The sequence below is a fragment of the Macrobrachium nipponense genome, chromosome 12 (genome assembly GCF_015104395.2).
Source record: "Macrobrachium nipponense isolate FS-2020 chromosome 12, ASM1510439v2, whole genome shotgun sequence".
NCBI lineage: Eukaryota > Metazoa > Arthropoda > Malacostraca > Decapoda > Palaemonidae > Macrobrachium > Macrobrachium nipponense.
Genome location: NC_087205.1, coordinates 70,412,443 through 70,429,371, shown reverse-complemented (window position 1 = coordinate 70,429,371; position 16,929 = coordinate 70,412,443). Strand labels below are relative to the sequence as shown.

At 38.0% G+C, this 16,929-nt stretch overlaps 1 protein-coding gene across 2 annotated transcripts in view; it reads right to left on the bottom strand.

Moving 5' to 3' along the window:
- Positions 1-16,929, bottom strand: part of LOC135224593 (T-complex protein 11-like protein 1) — a 161,819-nt gene that overhangs the window by 119,944 nt on the left and 24,946 nt on the right. The window lies entirely within an intron of this gene.

The window sequence follows — 16,929 nt, the reverse complement described above, 5'->3', positions numbered from 1 at the left end:
CCACGTATTCCCTCAACAAACGACGCAATATTTAACTTACGTAATTTAAGATAATGATCTTACTATTACTTTATCTATAGACTTACGGGATTTATCATTCTAAGCTTATTGCTTCTAAAATGGTCCTTTGCTACGTGAACGGTTAAGTTTTTGTCATTTATTACTCCGCCTCTCGTACTCCCCTGGGGGCTTGCCGACGGGCTAAATCTTAGGTGCAGAAATATCATTTGCGATGTAGGTTATCCACCTCCTACTGTGAAAGAACGGTCGAAGTGATCGCGTCGCTTTTGCATTTTCACCAGAAGTTGGCCAAAATTACCGTCAAACATAATCCCAATAAGGGTTCGAGGTTTGGATCTTACTCATAAACATTCGAATTGCGTAATTCATTTACTTGGTTTCGCAATAAAATATTCAATGATAAACATATGCTTAGGTTACAAGTTGGGAGAATCTTAGCACCCCATCACTATAAATTATTTCATAAATTCTTATGTAATTTTATAATGATCCAAGGTCAAAATCTATCAGTAACAGTAAATATAAATAGGAATTCTCTTCTTGAAAGCAAACTTAGTAAAAATCTCCCTTGCACACTACCTGAAATAATGAAAAATGAGTTAACGTAAGTCAGGGATCTGGTCGGCGTAGAAATTTTCGTGAACTTACTAGAAGATTCCAGAGACGATGCAACGCCCGCCTTTCTACTCCTAGCCCTACCCACATCCCATCACACCCAGTAGGCTATTCCTCTTTGTCCGCCTGCACTGACCTTCCAGCGAACCTCAAGTCCCGGCCCAAGCCACGCAGCGCTGCGTCGTATTTGGGCACAGGTCATTATCACATCCCGCGTCTATGTTTCGGTAATATGCAACATTTCACCCGAAAAAAATTTAAACTTTCTGAATCGTTTACTAGGAAATGAGAAGGATTTTGCATGGGTCCCCTTCCTTCTTCCAATAGTATGGTCTGCAAAAAAAAAAAAAAAAAAAAAAAAAAAAAAAAAAAAAAAAAAAAAAAAACACCCATAAAGGACTTTTCAGGGATATATTTCAAACAACATTTAAGTGCTGATACTTGCTGACAACTTCACTCACTATGATAAATCCATTTAATTTTAGGATTAATCATACGTACTTGTGCTTCTCTCTCGGTTGCGTCTGGAGAAGCAGGGCAAGAATTAGCTTGAAAGAACAAATGTTATACGTCATATAATTTTTGTTCAGTCTTGATAATACTATAGAAAGATGACACGAAGAAGAAGAATAGAGATGAATTGGAACGCTCTCTTACTAGGAAATTACTTGCCTTTACCGACGACAATGAAAAAAATACATAATAGACCCAGAGATGCAACTAACAACCACTTGTACCATTGTTGCAAATACTAGCTTCGTGAACACAGAGCTTTATAATTATTTTAGTCAACTTCCATGAGCTGGATGTCAACACAACAATATGCCACATGTTTGTAAGACATACTAGAAGGAGAGAAAGAGAGAGCCAGGAAAGTGCTGAATCCTCATGATTATTGTTTGTTTATTTCTAAATGGTTTCATAAAGCAGTAGTAGTCGAAACAAGGACATTTATTTAGGATTGTGTACCTTTCATCCTTGTGTGGTTAGATTTGGCTAGCCTTATGGCAGCACAAGGTCTTACCCTAGCAGACAGTTATAACTTCTCTTTAAAATTTCATTCAGATGATAATTCCTTCTTTCACTGAAGTGGTAACTGCATTAAAGCTTTGGCAGAATGAACATTCCTTAACATATCTGTATAGGTAAGGGTCTCACCAGGGCTACGATTGTTTATGTCGTAATTTCCGCTACTTTTTTTTTACCATAAAGCCAAAAGTGATATATCAATTAAACATATTTCTACATTTTTCGTGTTTACAGTGAATGTCAAACGAAGTTAGAGCAAGACATTCGAATAGCAAAATGTTTTGGTGAGGCAAAACCGAAATTATGAGTTTTGTGGTTCTCGCTAGTGAGGCAATAGGACGTTTCAGTGCTTTGAGCTGCTGATAACTTAAGATGGTTATGAATTAGTGTTTTCTAAAGCTGCTTCTCCCTGCTGTCGATCACAAGAATTCTTCATCATCCTGGTTTACCTTGCAATATTTTAAACCCACAGTATAAGAAGGAAAAGTATTTAGAAGCAAATCGCTACAGATTTTCTAAGCTTTTACTGCAATTTTTGAAAGGTAATCATTAATTCCTGAGGGTAAACAACGATTTTTTGGAAAGTATTCAATAAAACCATATTTTAAATGAAAATCGTTAACTTCAAGTAGTACCTGAAAGCTGATCATGAGAGAGAGAGAGAGAGAGAGAGAGAGAGAGAGAGAGAGAGAGAGAGAGAGAGAAACTTGCCCAATGCCGAATGTGCCGATAGCGTCGTGCAAGTGGCTTGGGGATAGTGGCCACGCTGTCTGTGTGGGGAGGAAGCTTTGGATGGACCCGATGGAGAAGAGGTGGGTTGGAGGGCGAATGGTGGGGAGGCAACGGATACGGTTCATGAAAGTGCTCCGCCACGCAAGGAAAAGTCATAAGAGTCATTTGGCGGAGGATTTACACGCCGAAAGAGACTAATAGGACGAGATGCAAGACGTCGCTATAAATAGCGATACAGATAGCAGCAACTGCCACTCTGTAGCAAACACCCTGACTTGAATGAAGAGCATCTCTGTTTGCAGTGCAGGTTTCTCATTTCGTGTTTGCAGTTCATCCGGTGACCTTATTGTTATTTTTAGATTGTCAACTATTTTTCTGCATTTTTTAACTTGGGTAACAGTCCATCGACACCGCCTTCATATGCTTACTTCAGAGCTTGTGATCGCAGCAGCCTGCCACTCACGTACAAAGTCTAAGAGGAAATGCCGATGCGAAAGTTGTCACAACCGTTACTAGGTATTAACAGGAACAAGTAAAGAAATACTCTCTCTTTCCTTAATCACAAGAGGCAAGTGAACGAATGAACCGAAAGGTAACACCGTGCTATCTTTCAGTTTTACTTACATTCCAGATGGGCAAGTGCAACATGGAACATTTTAGTGAAACAGCAATAATTCACCCACCCACAACCAACAACTCTTCCATAGTCTTCGACGCATTTACATATCCTTAGATTATAGCTACGGCATATGCAACGGCGATTCAAGAAATTTTTTGTTGAGTAGCTCTGTAAATGATACAAGGATCCTTGCATGAAGGTTATCTTTTAAGTTGCCGTGTGTAGGCCCTCTATACTATCAACAATTAACCACAATTAGGAAGCTTTAGAGCAAAGGCCCGTGTTGGCAGAAGACCTGCACAATTGAAGCCAAGCGGCAACCACCAACAGAATTCTATGTTTTATGACGGATACGTGAAGTCTGTTCTAGAAATCTTTTTATTCCGTAATTCTGACCTTTTGTCCAAGTCCAGCGCTTCGTGGCAGCTTAACATCAGCAACGAGAGCATCGCCTCAGCCACTCATTTCCCCCCGAACTCATACATTCATTCATTGGTAATCACTTGCAGAGGAACGCACCTTCACTTCAACAGAATTTTCGTTGTCATTTTTAGTTTTCATGTGCGCACTATATATGATTTGTCTAAAATATAATAAAAAGATTGTACTTTTGGTACTTTCGTGTGCGGATAATGTTCTCACAACATAAAATGTTTTATGGGAGATCGTTTTCATTTTGAGATATTGTGGAGTTATGAATAATTTAGTATTTCTGACATCTTGCCTCTCTCTCTCTCTCTCTCTCTCTCTCTCTCTCTCTCTCTCTCTCTCTCTCTCTCTCTCTCTCTCTCTCAGAGTAAGTGCAAGATTGCTACGTATGTTTTACACGCAGACAGAATGAATTGAAGATAAATCTGTTATGATCTTTGCGAATAGCTGCAAAAACTTTAAATTTACGAAGCAAAAGTATCGCGTGGAATCAAATTTTGTTTTACCAGTAAATATTATAACGACAATAAATGCTCATATTCGCCATCTTATTCATTAGATAGAAAACAAACGGCTGTATAGTGACACATAATTTCAAAAGAAGAAGCGTTTTCTATTTTCGGTGACATGATTTGAAAGATCGAACACGATTCTTCCATAACAGTGTTGTTGTTCTAAAAATCTATTTATATAACTTAAACTACAGAGAATGATAACATGTGAAAGACATTCAGGAGATGGACAAAAATTGAATATGGGTAAATCCAGCTTCTATTGCTTTTTAATACACACAAAGAATTCTTTCTAAGCACAAAGAACCATCTATTCGTTGAGGGCGTACACATATCGGGAAAGGGCAAGAAAAGACAGGTGTAATTGGCTCTTAATGAGCGGCATTTTCTCGAAAAATGTTTTTTTTCTTCCTCTTCTTTTTTAATGCCTCAACCGCTGATAGTCAAAGAAAAAAGCACTCGGGAGTGAATGAAAGTTTAAGTCGATGCCGACACGCGCAAGTGCAGCCATCCGCTGCAGGAGATTTATATATATATATAATATATATATATATATATATATATATATATATATATATATATATATATATATATATATACTCAATGACAGGAGACTGAGGAGAGAGAGATCACCTTAGGGCCATAGGACGAGGATTACCTAATCGGGGTCCTACGGCTTTTTTTAAAGTAATAATTGATGATGGTATAAGTTTTGACAGCGTACTACTGTTCACTTACGTTTTAAATTCTCTCTCTCTCTCTCTCTCTCTCTCTCTCTCTCTCTCTCTCTCTCTCTCTCTAACACACAAACAGCAGCTGCAATCCGCAACAGTTGGCAACGAAACTCACTGCAAAAGTCAAGATATTTCCAGGGAAGGACTCCCATACCTCCTCTTTCCTCTCTCTCACATAACACGCACACACACATCTAGAAAGAGATAGTTAAATTTGCATGATTGAAGTTGCCTTGACAATTACGTTGCGTAGACTTCAGTCAGGCATTTGAACGAAACTGCTTCAGTGGAAAATATCCGAAAGTCTCTGAGAGATTAGAACAAAAACTAATTTCAAAAGTGAAATGGGAAACAGTCAACAAAAAACTTTTAGAAATGGGTAATAAGAGTCAACAAAAAACCTCTTTGAAACAATGACTAGAATGTTACCTGTCCGAGGAATTTAGGTTAAAATGTCGAGTATTGCATGAAAAAGTAATAGCAGATTCTTATTCAGTATTATTGTCGAAGTGTTTAGGATTTATGAATATCATTCTCTCTCTCTCTCTCTCTCTCTCTCTCTCTCTCTCTCTCTCTCTCTCTCTCACACACACACACGCACACAACCTTTCTGAAACGCGTACAGCTTTTATGAATCGCCCGCAAGCTTTCTTCTTCAAACGACTTTCGTACAGCGTCCGGCCAGCACATACCTTGAAGCTATGATCTTTAGTTCTAAAATGTGATTCGTTAATCTAACTTCTTGATGAAAATCACGTTTTGACTAGTGTCCTCATACCTGGCTTCGGTATCCATTATTGTGTAGAAACCTAAAGTAGCACACTCCCTATTTCCTTTAATTTGCGTAACGTTACGCCAATTCTAAGTTTTTCCATTGAGCCTTATCGCGCACAAACGGGTGAATCATCAGTGTATAAGATTTTAGCAGCAATTTTCCATAAATGATTAATTATTATTCATAGGTAATATCCACTGAAAAGAGCTGTTATACGGGATAAAATGATGACATGCAGAACGTAGGAGTTGAAATTAATATTTATAAACCAAATAGGGATGAAACAGAAAACAAACTGAATGAACAGAAACAGTTCCTAATCAGGGAGATCATTCCTAAATTTAGCCCAGTTTTCAAATAAGATTCTAAATACTGCTTCCGTGATTGATAGAATCGTGCAATCAAGGGCAGTAAAAAAGATGGAAAGGGCGAGCATAAAGAACAGCAAGTTGTATGAAGTCATACAGAAATGACAGAACCGGATTTCTTGAAATAGCTGTCAGTTTTCCCAAAAAGATGACTTTCCATTTGCATAATCCGTACCAAAGCTGTGTACCAAAAGAGACGACAGCATTTCCAATGAGAGGCTTGATTCCTTATATAAGCGGCACGTGATTCGTTAGCCTACTTTTTATTTATTAATTTTTTTTTCACAAACCTACCATTTATCTTGCTGATGCTACGCCTTTCCAATAAACTAAACTCTCGCACAGGAAACCTAAAAAAATTGCAAAATTCAAATCTATTCGGGACCGACACCAAACAGGCTGCACACTCCTGCCCACACTCCCACGCATGCACCGAGTTGACAAAAAGACAACGCGCGGCAACGGCACGAATTCTTTAATAAAATTAGTTATATTTCAAAGTTATTTTCAGATCAAGTTGGGTTGAGAGTTTCATTTCTGTTTTCAAGAATTTTCAAAAACCCTCCGACAGCAAACCGACAACTAGCGGCCTGAGGACTTCTAAAGTCAGCCGTTATCGATCCGGAAACCTAAAATAAATCGACAGCGAATCAAGAGCCTCTACTCATTTTCGAGCCTGGAATAGACCTGCTTCTCGAACCAGATCCTTTATTAATAGACGATGACTCGAAATCTCTAGAATTAATAGACATCCAAATCAGAACCGCCAACGACCCAGTAAACCGGCGACGATTCGAGATCCTCTCAAATAAGCCAACGATTTCCCGAGAACCTCAAACATAAACCGACTACGTCATGATGACGTCTCAGCTCATATGGTACATACATACATACATACATACATACATACATACATACATACATATACATACATAAAAACAGATAGCCACTAGGAAAAGGGGCTGGGAAGTATGAAATATAGAATACCTATAGATGCACATACATGTAGGTTAGAACAATGATACAATAAACTATACAGGATTAAAACGACTAAAAGACGAATTCAAAAGACGCCCATGAAAATCCGAGTTTTTCATTAAATTGGTGGAAGTAGACCTAGGAGAACTTCAAAGAAAGATGGCCGAAAGAATATCAAAGGAAATGATGAGTTATGACAAAGGAATCGCGGGAAGAGATTGATACAGAGAAAATGAAGGATTCAATGAAGGAAATAGCGATTTAATAAGATAATAATAATTTTCTTGCTTTACATGAACACGTGTACAAACGCTCGCCTAAGAAACATCAGGTTGTATATAATATATATATATATATATATATATATATATATATATATATATTATATATATATATATATATATTCATATATATTATATATATATATATATATATATATATATATATATATAAAACCGTGAACTGTTAGTTTTACATTAAACGGGAATAGTGAAAAGTTATTCAAAACTAACATAATAAACACATGAAAAACCACTTGCATTGAAAAGAATACCTGTGAAACATTTGAAAACACTTAGAGCCAATAAAAGACACTAAAAAGTACAAAGTCCCTAACCTGTCGTGAAGAGAGTATAAAAAGGCACTGGCAATAAAATAAGAAAAAACAGTCAGATGTAACCTAAAGAGGGGGGGGGGGGGGGGGGGGGTGGGGGGGGGGGGGGGGGGGGGGGGGGGGGGGGCGCGATTTTGGAAGGTAAGAAACAAGGGACCCGCTGTTTAATTTTAAGGAGATTCGAGAACGAGCAGTTACTGCTGTTTGCTGGCCATACCAATAATTTTGGAATCTTCATAATTATTCCTTACTTTCCATTTCTTGGAAAGGAATCTTATATTATTAGAATATGTTCGGGGCCCGACAGTTGGCAGCCTGTTCTTGCTGAGGCTCACACGCCACGGTAGGAGTCTGCTCTCACTCGGAGGAGTAAATGGATCCTATATACTATTCACTTGGGTTACACCTGGGACAATCATGGGAATTTTTAACAACTTTTTAGCTTCCCGCTATTTATTTTGCACCCACACACACACACATACATACTATATATAATATATATATATATATATATATATATATATATATATATGTATATGTATATATATGTATGCATATATATATATGTATATATATATATATATATATATATATACATATGTGTGTGTGTTTTAGTGGGTTTGTTTTACTCTTTATACTTCATCTGTTTTTTATTTCTAATTTCCGCTGTTTTCATAATATTTTCTTGTGTTTAAATGATAAGACCAATATGACTGCAATTGGACAAAACATGAACCGAATTCGAGATCGGCAGATATAAAGCTAAAAAGGAGCACAGCACCTGGCAACCTACCCCGTTCATGGCTTGAGTTATGAAAAATGAGTTCAAGATATCATGGAGAAATAAAACATGCTCGCTCTCTCTCTCTCTTCCACATTATATGCTCTGTATTTAAAGGAACTACCTAGGGGTTAGCATAGTGATTTTCTAGCCTGTTTCAGGAAAACAATTTTTCGTCAACAAAGACTCATGGATGCAAGCGCACGCTTGCGAGAAATTATGGCGCACATTATCTAACTGTTTGATAGCTAGCAATTTTAATTTTTTCCGGGATAATATGTGCACTTCATGCTGAACAACAGCAGTGGTAATAAAAACAACTTACATATGATTGAAGTCCTACTTTCTACTAAGTTTTATTTCGCTTGAAGGAAGCGCCACTTGAAAAAATGACGCATATTTCATATCAAAATGCATATATACCCGGATGAGCACGTTTGTTGATACCTACAGGGTTCCTAGAATATGAAGGATTTCTAGAATCAAAATTGGCATGAGAGATTAACGGAGGTTTTGATCAACACTCAACTGTAAATCATTCCTTTTTGCTTCTCCTCGGTCTGTCATCCAGGGTAATTTGATTTTAAGGGGGCCCAATTCGAGAGTGTTTAAACCAAGTTAATGGCCTTTTAGGCTTCCTCCCGAGGATAGAAGAATTATAGTACATCAGCACAGAGGGCATCAGGATTTTGGAGGAGAGTGTGTGGGGCATGGCCGAAAAAAGGTTGGGAACCACTGTTCTAGACTCTTTTCATAAATATGCTATCCTAATGCTACCACTGAATCTGGTCCGACCGAATTGTGAAACTCGTGCTAATATTTAGACATATTTTTACGGTGATTGTCTTTATATTTGCTTTTCATAATTTGCTTGTCAATTGTACGTACAATAATCATCGCTGCTGAAATGACAAAAAAACGGTTTCTATTTTGCAAAATTTACAAGGCTTTTCATAGAGCAAATTATTTTCTTATGATACGTTTGCACCATAAATATTTACATCTTTTTTTGAAGCGACTGCAAAAGCAACTCCCTTCATGAAAGGTTTCGAGAAAAGATCCGGAATGAGATTGACATTTCATTTCCCTTCCATTGCAAGACATCAAAAGAAGAGGATGGAATGAGAAGTCGAATCTCTACCAAGATTGACGTGACTCACTCAGCCATTATTTCGTTACTAAGCTATCTTGCATGCAATGGCCAATCTCGATGTAATTGCGAGCAGACACTGGGTCGGTTCAGATAAATCTATCGTTCTGTAGTGAATGATTTCTCAGAGATTTCCTGCTCATTTGCAACGTATGTATGTATGTATATATGTATGTTTGTTTTTATTTTGTTTGTATGATGTTTTTACGTTGCAAGGAACCCGTGGTTATTCAGCAATGGGACCAACGGCTTTACGTGACTTCCGAACCACGTTGAGAGTGAACTTCTATCACCAGAAATACACACCTCTGACGCCTTAGTGGAATGCCCGAGAATCGAACTAGCTGCCACCGAGGTGGCAGGCAAATACCATACCAACCACGCCACTGAGACGCTGTATGTATGCATGCATAAACATGACAATTAAGAGACAGGCAATAGTTTTCTCAATACAACATTTATCAGAAAAGCGTGACAATTAAAATTAGCAGGATGATTCAACTATGTTTGTACATCAAGATAAAAGAATTAAAGCAGGTAAAGAGTATGACATAAAATAAGAGAAGAAGAGATATTTCTGTAGTTAATAAAGTTCAAGGACCGCCCTACGAAGTGAGCTAAGCGTTGGTGAGGAATTTCCATGAGTAATGTCGTATTAATAAAGCATTCGATGCAGGGGAGAGAGAGAGAGAGAGAGAGAGAGAGAGAGAGAGAGAGAGAGAGAGAGAGAGAGAGAGAGAGAGAGAGAAACTATATTTTATTTTGGGTGCATTTGAGAAATATGCCAAGATACTTGTGTTGCGTTAGTGTAGACAGCAATGAGGACATTGCCCTCAGTATCATACAGAAATCTGACTTAAATTTTTGAACCTTTTTATAACTTATATCTAACGTCTTATTTAGCCATGAGTACTCGACTTCCACTGACATTGGATTGCCTCACTAAATATGAAACGCACTTAAAAGATTAATGATTTTTATTTAACTTCATATTAATTTTACTTTAAATTTGTGAGTAAACTTTGGCATCAGTGCTAGGGATACTTAGCCAACTTTTATACGCTCTCTGACAACCAGTTCCTTCTCTTAGGTTCTCTTTCTTGGTCGATCCGTTAAGAACACAATTTATTAATCTCCTCATGGTGTATACACTATAAATAATATATATATATATATATATATATATATATATATATATATACAATACATAGTATATATATATATATATATATATATATATATATATATAGAGAGAGAGAGAGAGAGAGAGAGAGAGAGAGAGAGAGAGAGAGAGAGAGAGAGAGAGAGAGAGAGAGAGTATACGTTATATGAATTTCCCTAATGATGGTTTTCATTACAGGTTTCATGCAGACTAATTTTGCATGAATATATAATAATCCAAAAATTCGAAAGTAATACTCTGCAAATCTTGCACTGAAAAGTCCTTCTGTATCAACTGGCAAGATTATGGAGTGAGTCTTCCTTAAAAGTTCTCTGTGGACTACAGTTAAGAATATTGATCAAGTCCTCTTGTAATGGTTGTGGCGCAAGAGTTCTATAGTCTACAATAACCTAATGATGAGACTGAAACTGAAGGAACTCTTCCTTAGCTTACAGGTAAGAGCACAGAAGGAGTCTTCATAGTCCACAAGAATGATTATGGAGCTACTCTCCCATAGCCTACAGGTAATACTGAAGAACGGGTCTTTATAGCCTACAGGCAAAATATAAAATCAACTCTTCATCGCTTTGGAGTAAGACTAAAGTGCAATTTTTCATAGCCTGTAGGTAAAACTATGGAATATCACTCATAATAGACCGGTATGACTATCGGGTTAAACTTCATAGTTCACAATGATTATTAGGCAAGTCTTCATAGCCTACAAGTTAGACAGTAGAACAAGGGGGAAACCGTCTACAGCTTGTAGGTAAGCGTATATGGACTTATTCTTCGTAGATCGAACACTGAGTTTCACTCTGGTGACTTACGACAAAGGAAAACAAGAACACCCTTCTTCAACCAGTTGTTCCTATTTACTAACAACAGGATTTGGCAAATGATGTAGGGACTTGAACACATAGGTACCCAAACCATACAAGATTAAAATACCCCTCTAATTGAGACAAATACCTGATGCCTAAGAGTTAGGGTGTTTGCTATATAATAACATAAAGCAAAATAACAAATCAAAGAGATAAACAAACTAGGTTATAGAGCTTTCGCTACCACGGTAATTTCGAAGGACATACGATCAAGGAAGAAGAGTCTATTGCTCGATATGCATGGGCAGCAAAGCATGAAAATATTTCATTTACGAACGAAACCAGCAAGAGGCAAAATGTTGTCTGAACGAAGCTTTATACATGGTGTTAAAATTCCGCCGAGGTATCGAATGTACTGGTAACTTAAGCTATGAAATAGTATGCCAGGAACCCACCAAAATTGTTTACGGAAGTCTGCTCCGATTGTCGCCCCAAGGAAAAACCCATAATCTTAGGACATCATGAATAAAAGCAAGCAGGGGTTTGGCTCTCACACAAGGATGATCAGAAGCTGTAGTAGGTAAAGCTGAAGAGTTTTATGGGACTTTTGTGCTCAAAATTATACAGACATTTTATACGATAGATAGTTCTCTCCGACACAGAGGTTCTAAAAACTGCCGAGCATCAGGTTGGCAACATCCCAGGTTGCGGACGGCGAATCAACTGTGTTTTTGTTATCCTTGGGAGATGAGATGGCGCGTTTTCTCTTTTATAATGTTGTTCCCGAATGCCATTTCGTGTTTCTGCTCTCGATTTTTTCCACTTGGGCTAATCATTAAGTTTCTGTTAAAAATTCCTTGACTTTGCAGTGCTCATTACAGACACACCATTCTTGGTTACTGTAGTCTGAACATGAATTTATTGTTGGTGGATAAACAGCAAGTGTCATTAACCCCCAGTGAAAGGTTATGCATGAAGTATTTTGGGTTATTTATTGGTGGTTTAGATTTTCGACTGCCTTCATCTACCACTGTAAGCACGATGAATTTACAAGAGATACTGCAGACACTGGAGATAGAGCATGTGTGCAAACAAACTACTTAATGCCCATCTAATCATCTGTGAAATTGAAACCCTGGTCAGTAATTCCGCAACTCATTTTAAACTAGATTTAAAGATAAATTAGCTCACTTTTGCTTACAGTACTGTTGTACCTTCAATATGCTGACGCCATTGCCTAATGATGTACATGAACTTCCTGTATCAAGTCTGGTCTTTCGGAATTTTTTTTTTTTTTTTTTTTGCTTACAGACCAAGGTCAGCTTAATCTGTAAGAACATCTTGAATAATGGACAACAAAAAAGTCTAGTGAGTCCTGTACGATCTGTAATACTGTATAGACACGAATCTTTTTATGACAATGGAATATATCTAAAAGATTTTGCCGATTTTTCGAAAATAAAGCTGTTCGAAGATTATCCAGGAGTCAGATGGCAGGATCTTATTAGAAATTACACCGTAAGGGAATTATGGAATTTCCTTATGTAGATCATATAATCACGGAAGGGAGATGTAGATGGCTTGGACATGTCCTTACCATCCCCGGAGAACAGCACGCAATAGTGTTATCTTAGCTCCTTGTGACCACTTTAGAAGAGTTGGAACGCCCAGCTCTCCTTGGATGAGAACTTCAGACGGGAGGCCAGACATGAGTGGAGATTTGTGGAAGCGAGAACAAAGGAGAGATACGAGTGGCGAAATTTCACAGAGGCCTTTGAGGTGTGTGCAGCGATTACTGGGTAAAGGTGAAAGTGAGTTATTTACATTTAACTCAGAATTCTTTCCCTTTTGGATGACATGTACAGTAGTGAAACTACGTAATGCTGTGTATGATTGCAAACCAGCGCATGTGAAATCCAAGCATTAGCGCTCCATCACACGAGGAAATCGTCCTTCCACTTGGCTGTGCGTGAGAACCGTTAGAATTTCCATCTCGCGTCGTTTCATGTGACATTAAATTTCTGTTAACGGACGATGATTGCCTGTTTCCCTTGGCACTCACTCGAGCTTGTTAACTTAGAGCTCTGAAATTAACTCTGCCGTGTCGTTTCTCATTTGAGTTCTTGGTTGTATATGTGTTCTTGGTGACCCTTCCTCTGTGCATTTAAAAAGCGCATTCTAAACAAATCTTCTCTTTAAGATTTTCTATTTTTGCTCATTTATTTTGGACTCGTCCAAAGAGAAACAAGCAGGGCATATTCTAAGGAAGTTTCACTGGGCGACCAGATGGGAATTATGATAGGTGGGCAGAGTCCCGGAAGCCAAAACTGCAAGGGTAACTTTTCTATTTTTCTCAATAATTCCTGTCAATTTTGGGGATTTGCCTGGTCGTCCAGTAGTACAAAATTCTTCTTACTAGGCGACAACTTTTCTTCACTGCCGGTTATAATGTTAAAATATGTACTGGGACCAAGTCTCTCTCTCTCTCTCTCTCTCTCTCTCTCTCTCTCTCTCTCTCTCTAATCATATTCATATATATATATATATATATCATATATATATAGAGAGAGAGAGAGAGAGAGAGGAGAGAGTAATACTATTAAAGGATTAGTCCTTTCAAGTTATGGCACTTCACGATAAATAGACCGCCACAGAACATGACAAGCGTAAAGATAGACCTCGTCACTTGCAACGATAAGGTTTAAGAATTACACGTTTTTTGGCTAGATTGGAAAGACTTAATAAAATACATTATACTATATTTATATTTGACCATTAATTTTGTTTCTAGTCTTTTACGCAAACTTGTGTACTAAGTTTTTAAAGAGGGGTGATAATAAATGCCAGAGCTTTGCAGATTAGTCCAACTGTTTCGTAAACAGTTTTCAACGTTTTATCAAAACGTGATTTTACGTTCCATTCGCCTTCTCTCGGAATTCAGGTTATCTCGTTCTCAAGATATCTAATATATAAGTTTTTTCTGTCCAACGAAAAGAAAAAAAATTGCCCTGAATTAACTAGTCAGTAGCGAAAGCTAGTTACTTTCTGGAGCAAACATGATGAAAACATTAAATAACAACCAACATCACTTGGAATAGGGGTTGCTTATGAAAATTAAATTTCGTGGATGTTTCTCAAACGAGATTTTATTCTTGATTCATATGTCAGACTTATAATCATTGCAGTGACTTTTTTTTTCCGGGACTACATTTTATGACAGGGAAAAGTCAGGATTCAGGAACAACGCTCATATGACGACGAATGTTATCAGGAGCCGTGGGTCCGTGAAGAGGCTGTAACGGTGATACACATTTGCTCTTCATGCAAACAATAAAACCTGATGAGGTTAACAACAACAAAAGACGCACATCCCGGTACCAAGGAGAGGAGAGCTAGTCGCGTCTGGTTCACTGGGGACCTTGACAGTACAGTCTATTGACTTTTCTCTCTCTCTCTCTCTCTCTCTCTCTCTCTCTCTCTCTCTCTCTCGACGTTTATATTACGTCAAGAAACAAGTCTTCGTCCTCAAGGTCGTGCGATTACGAGATCATTTAATGTGCTCTTCTCTCGTTGGTGATACGGATTTCAGGTCGTTGGAGATGCTTCTAAAGTGATGATTTTCTTTTTGCCTTTTTTTGAAATCGAAGCTTAGATTAAAACAGAAGAAAATTAAGTTAAAACATTGAAGAAATAACCCTAACCAAGAGCAGCCGATCTGAGAAATCGATGCTGCGAAAATGTCAGTAGGTGACGTAACAGATAGATCTGAGATCCGGTTAGGCAGACACTCCCCCGTTCCCCGCCCCGACAAAAAGAGACCGTTAATTGAGATTAATGTCGAACTGTGTACATTTTCAAATGTTCTGATACCGTGCCTTGGTGAATATTACGTTGCAGTTCAGCTTTATAATATATAAATCCAGGGGCATAAGCACCAATAACGTACTCCAAAACAAGGTACATAAAATGATATGCTGTAGACCTTGTCCAAAGAGGAATCAACTTGCGGGACTGAAACAGACCGGTGAGAAACTCTTGCAATTATGGCAAGACTTTCCTTTGGTGGGATTTCCCTCTTAACCGCAGAGAGAGAGAGAGAGAGAGAAAGAGAGAGAGAGAGAGAGAGAGAGAGAGAGTCGGGAAGAACAGAGTTGGGGAAAGATTTTCTCCCTTCTCCGCAGAAATAATATATCAGTAGAAAAAGTAGACCAGGAAAAGAGCAGCCGAGATAGCTGTCGAAAGACAAAGAGAGGACCAGTGTCATACAGGAGGACAACTGTTGTTAACGTACTATTATTAGGCTATTCAGTCACCCGGAGAAATAATCTGCTGCAGTCCTTTGTCATCCATGAGAGTGACGCTTATTGTTGGTTGTCACAATAAGATGGAGAACGAGCATTGTCACACTTTCATAATCAAGAGTTGAGAAGGAAAAAGAGAAAGTAAATCAACACAAGTTTTAGTACTTCAGAATAATGAAAACTAGCCGTATTTGTCGTATTGCATTTTTAGAGATGGGAGATAGAATGTACAATATAGAGACAGTTAACAAACAACTGTGGCATAAATCTTCATCATGATCAATTAACTCTCTCTCTCTCTCTCTCTCTCTCTCTCTCTCTCACACACACACATACACACCTTTGAGAGACAGAAATACGACAACGCAACATTGTAACAATAACTGATGTTGCAAAGAACGACCAATCTACGGTGTAGTTGAAATGAACCAAGAAGAAAGTAAAAAAGACAACAGATGATAGGGAGGCGAGAGTTTTATCTTAACTCTCTCCATGGGGCAAGTCACGGGAGCCTTTGTCTACACTGCAGAAACCACAGTGAGTTCAAAAGAGGTGCAAATTCATTAAGAACAGGATACTATGTCCCCTATAGGCACGCGTACCCAGATTCATGATTTAAATTTGGTAGTTTTACGCACGCGCGCACACACGCATATGCATGGTGTCCATAAAGTCCCAGTACCAATGCAAACAATAAATACTTGTAATGGTACTGTGACTTTATGGACACCCTATATATATGTGTGTGTGTATCCTCTTGATAGCTAGGAAATGTCAGTAAGAGTTCGATGAATCACGTAGCAATGACCAAGATCAGAGTAATCACGAGATGACTTTTTTCTGTCGAAATAGAATCAGTCATCTAACATTAGCTTGGCCTAATTACTTTGAATTCTTTTCCGTTTCTTTCCCGCCCTTTGGAATATTTCTCACTTTTGACTTCAGATGTGATAAACAAAACTACAAATCAAACTCCAGACAAAAGCTGAGCTGGAAAGGGAGAGGGTGAGACAATCAGGTGTAGGATAAGGCCACCTCAAGTAAAGCGCTGTATAAGACCATATTCCAGAAACAAAATGTAAATAATTGTAATTAGATAAAAAAAACATCAAAGATATTAACCAAACGCTGATACATGTTTACCCTGTAAATCCTTTAGAAAGTGGTGAAAATCGGCTCAGACCTGTGATAATTTCTATGACGAAAAAATCATCCATTTTTTGTTTTCACATAATGAAAGCATTTGGTAGGTTCCGTCCAATTCTGTTCGCACATCCCTGACATGTCCT